Source organism: Rhinopithecus bieti, unplaced genomic scaffold (assembly GCF_001698545.2).
Source record: "Rhinopithecus bieti isolate Rb0 unplaced genomic scaffold, ASM169854v2 scaffold_72161, whole genome shotgun sequence".
In the NCBI taxonomy this organism is placed as follows: domain Eukaryota; kingdom Metazoa; phylum Chordata; class Mammalia; order Primates; family Cercopithecidae; genus Rhinopithecus; species Rhinopithecus bieti.
In genome coordinates this window covers 2,747,724-2,752,624 of record NW_016828382.1, presented here as the reverse complement: position 1 = coordinate 2,752,624, position 4,901 = coordinate 2,747,724, and positions in this window count along the sequence as shown.

Genomic DNA, 4,901 nt, shown 5'->3' with positions numbered 1-4,901 from the left:
GTTTACTTATTGACCCCATTGAAGAGTAGATATATTTTATTATTTATTTATTTATTATTTATTTATTTATTTATTTATTTTGAGACGGAGTCTGGCTCTGTCGCCCAGGCTGTAGTGCAGTGACGCGATCTTGGCTCACTGCCAGCTCCGCCTCCCGGGTTCACGCCATTGTCCTGCCTCAGCCTCCCGAGCAGTTGGGACTATAGGCGCCCGCCACCACGCCTGGGTAAATTTTTTTTTTTTTTTTTGTAGTAGAGACGGGGTTTCACCATGTTAGCCAGGATGGTCTCCATCTCCTGACCTCGTGATCTGCCCTCCTTGACCTCCCAAAGTGCTGTGATTACAGGCATGAGCCACCGCGCCCGGCCAAGAAAAATCAGCTGCACAATTTAGATTTAGAGTTGGGACTTATTGAGAGTTTAAGTGTGAAGAGTGATAATAGAAACTTGGTATTTAAGGAAATTTAGCCTGAGGATAGTCTGGTAAGAAATGAATTTGGAGTCGGCAAATAACAGGTTTGGAGACATCAAACAAACTCTCATATCCTCTTTCTCAGGCTGATTATCCGTGATTACCTTCCTGCGGCTGCGGGGTAGGTGGTGGACACAGTCCCCGGGGAACTCAGCTTGCTGGATTTATCCCAACCCTTGCTGGGAAGCACCACTTCTGCTTCACACCCATGCCCCACCCTCATCCCCAAACAGTCTACAGACTTACTGGGGCCTCATTAAGAACGTGGATGAGGCATGCTCCCCATAATGGGACTAATGAGAAATCACTCTATAATTTGTTCTAACTGTAACTTGGGGGGAATCTACAACCTTCTCCTCCCACCTTCACTTGAGAGTGTACTTTACTGAATGCCTGCCACATGCCAGGAAGTATATCCAGTGCTCAGTGTGCAAAGATGAATAAGCCAAGGACTCACTAAGAGGAAGGTTTTGCAGTTGTCCAAGATTAAGATGAGCTGGGCCTAAAATAGGGTGTTGACCCTGATAAGAGAGGAAAGAAAAACTAAAATATATTTTTGAGAAAAAAATTAATACGGATTGGTGACTGATTGAATACAGTTTAGTCCACTCCGTAAGAATAGTAAGTTTTGCAGCGTGATTGAAGGGAACTTGGGCACTTGAAGTAGAGAAGTCACTTCAAGACAACTCATATTGTGACACAGTTTTTGTCCTGCCACTATCTTCCTAGTAGGTCTTCCATGCCTTCACAGAGACCTCAGGTTGATGTCCAACTATCTCTGCCTGTTTGTCAAGATTTACTATAATCTGGCTCCAGCAAACAGACCCAGCCTCACCTCTTGATAATTTTCTGAGTGAAATAATCCCGTTTCAGCCAAGGGCCCCGACCCCTTGGTTTTCCTGGTTCTTCAGCCTCTTTTGGCCACAGATCTTTTTAAGAATCAGATAAAAGCTGTGGACCCTTTCCCCAGACCTGACTCTCAACTTAGCCTACATTTGAAAAGGGTTATGAAGCTCTTGAAGCTGTAGACTTCAGGAATAACCCACCTGCCAAATATAGTCTGTGCATCTAGCTCAGGATTTCTCAATGGCCGCACTCTTGACTTTTTAGGCTAGATTATTCTTTGTTGTGGGATGCTGACCTGTGCATTGTAGGATGTTTAGAAGCATCCCTGTCCTCTACCCCTGAGATGCCAGCAGCATTCCCCCAATCCATTTATGACAACATAAAGTATCTCCAGATAGTCCCAAATGTACCTGGGGGGCAAAATTGCCCCCAATTGAGAACCACTAGTCTAGCTGTTTCCTCATTTTTTACCTTTCCCAAAGCAATTTCTTTCCTGCTATTTAATCCTTACCCTACCTTTTTAAGTTTTACACTTCTCATATAAATTTTATGAATTGCAAGAGTCCATAGGGACCTCTCCTTTCTTCCTTTCATGATTTGGACACTTTCTCATATGCTTTTTCATTTGCTTCTCTGGCATCGCCAACTGGATTATATGGTTTTAGGAGCAGGAACCCAGTATTACAGATCTCATATTTTAAACACACGATTTTGGTGAATACTTTCTTTGAAACTTTATATTATTAAAAGTTTCAAAGATATAGAAGAGTAGAGAATATAGTGAACCCTCACATAACCTTCACCAGCTTCAGCAGTGAGCCACTCAATAGTCAATCTTGTAAGTGGTTTGGTTTTTATGATTGTAGCAACTATTTTTTTCAGAAAACACCTTTAACAATTTTTAAATACCTTTAATACAGTTGCAATTTATTAAATATCTAAAATGTTCCTAGTGCCGGGATGAATAACTATAAATAAGCATTTTTCTATACCACACTCCTTGAAATTCCCTAAACATGTTCTGCTGTTTTACAAAAATGCACACCATATAAAAACACATATAATTCTTTCTTCCTTGTATGAAATGCCCACACTTCCATCCACATCTCCACTTTGCTCCCTTGGTGATTGTCCACATAGTCCTAAAACCTTATTTTATTATTTATTTATTTATTTGAGACAGAATCTCACTCTGTCACCCAGGCTGGAATGCAGTGGTGGGATCTCGGCTCACTGCAACCTCTGCCCCCAGGGTTCTAGTGATTCTCCTACCTCAGCCTCCAGAGTAGCTGGGATTACAGGCGCCCACCACCACACCCGGGTAAGTTTTTTGTATTTGTAGTAGAGACGGGGTTTCGCTATGTTGGCCAAGCTGGTCTCGAACTCCTACCTGAGGTGATCCACCTGCCTTGGCCTCCCGAAGTGCTAGGATTACAGGCGTGAGCCACTGTGCCCGGCCTATTATTATTTTTTTACTCACCACTATACTAGTGAACAAAATCTTATTTTAAACATCTCTTTATACAAGCCTTTCCTGAATTCTGAAAGTAAGTTAAATGCTCCCAATCTTTAACACAATTGTTCCTTACACTTCTGTTATTGCACTTAGCACACTGAGGTATAATTATTTGTACATCACGCTAATTCACCCACCGGTCCACGGGCTACTTGCAGGCAGAAAACATATCCTGTTTCCATATTTCCAGTACCTAGCACCTAACATTTAGCCTGGCACATATTAACCAAATGAATGAGTTTCCTAGCATAATAATTTCCATATAATAGCTACTAAATAAGCATTTATTGAATTTAACTTAATGAACAGTCAAATAATGTAAATCACTACCCACAAAAGAGCACACAAATTAAAAAATACAGGATGAAGGTGAGATTAGAGTGGGAAAGAATGAATGGGCAAATTTCACAGAGGTTCAATCCTGCCTTTTCCCTGGATCCCCGCTCCCAGCTCCATTTAATGTATCTTAGGTTTTATTTAAAAATCTAGGGTAAGTTTTTTCCCTTCCTCCTTCTCTCCCTCCTGCCCTTCCTTCCTTTTCTAAATTTTAACAGACTTTTGTTTTATTAGCTACAGAGTCTTGCTCTGTCACCCAGGCTGGAGTACAGTGGCATGATCATGACTTGCTGCAAACTCAAACTCCTAGGCTCAAACAGTTCTCCTGCCTCAGCCGCTTGAGTATCTAGGACTACAGATGTGCCCCACCACGCCCAGCTAATTTTTTTTCTGTGTTTTTTTTTTTTTTTTTTTTGTAAGAATGGGGATCTCACTATGTTGTCCAGGCTGGTCTTGAACTCCTGGACTCCACAGATCCTCCTGTCTCGGCCTGCTAAAGTACTGGGATTACAGGCATGAGCCACTGAGTCTGGCCTAAACAGACTTTAAGGCTCTAGTAATGCGTATCTTGGATTTGGGAATCTTTTCAGTTTCTGCATTTCCTTTCAATACATAGGAAAAATGAACTCATCTGCAAAGCTGCTAAGCTTGTTTGCTTCTCAGCTCTCCAATGGAACTCTGACATGAGCATGTAACCCCAGCCAATCATCCTCCCAAGCTGTCACAATACTGTACTTAGAAGCCAAGGTAATGAGGCCCTGTTCTGATTGCTAACACATCTGTCATCAGCTGTCATGCATGCTACAGGCAACTGCAGGCCTGGGGAACTGCGATGCAAAGGTATGGAGGAGAGAGAATAGGCTCAGTTCAGGAAATTGAAATTAATTCAACGTGGCCAGCATGTAGAGGTCTGATTTTAGTTGCAGCAAGAACCTAGGGAAATGAACAGGAGTTGCATCACAAAAAGCATTTATGTGTCATACTTAGGAAGATGTACTTATATCTTGAATGCTTTTACAAGAAAACCTTTAAAATTATATGTATCTTTTACAAAATCATAATTTCTTATTCAAAAATGATACACTTCAATGTAGAATTTTTACACAGAAATGTGCAAAGAAAATCATTCTTAATTTAACCACCTAAAGATAACTATTTTAAACATGTTGGCATGTATTTTTCAACCTTTTTTTCTATGCACATAACCAGGAATGCATACTACAAAGAAAACAAGGCAGGCACAGTGGTTATGAGCCTGCAGTCCCAGTTAGTCTGGAGGCTGAGGTGGCAGGATAGCTTAAGTCTGGTGACAGAGCAGGCGCACCGTCATCTTGGACAAACACTGCCACTTTAAGTTCCAGCTCCCTTTCTAGCCTCAGGCATTTCAAGGAAATCATTTCTCTTCTAACTATAAGCAGCCAGAAAGAGGAGACAGTAAAACACAGATAAGACAGCTCAGGGCCGGCGCGGTGGCTCAAGCCTGTAATCCCAGCACTTTGGGAGGCCGAGGCGGGCGGATCACGAGGTCAGGAGATCGAGACCATCCTGGCTAACACGGTGAAACCCCGTCTCTACTAAAAAAATACAAAAAACTAGCCGGGCGAGGTGGTGGGCGCCTGTAGTCCCAGCTACTCGGGAGGCTGAGGCAGGAGAATGGCGTAAACCCGGGAGGCGGAGTTTGCAGTGAGCTGAGATCTGGCCACTGCACTCCAGCCTGGGTGACAGAGCGAGA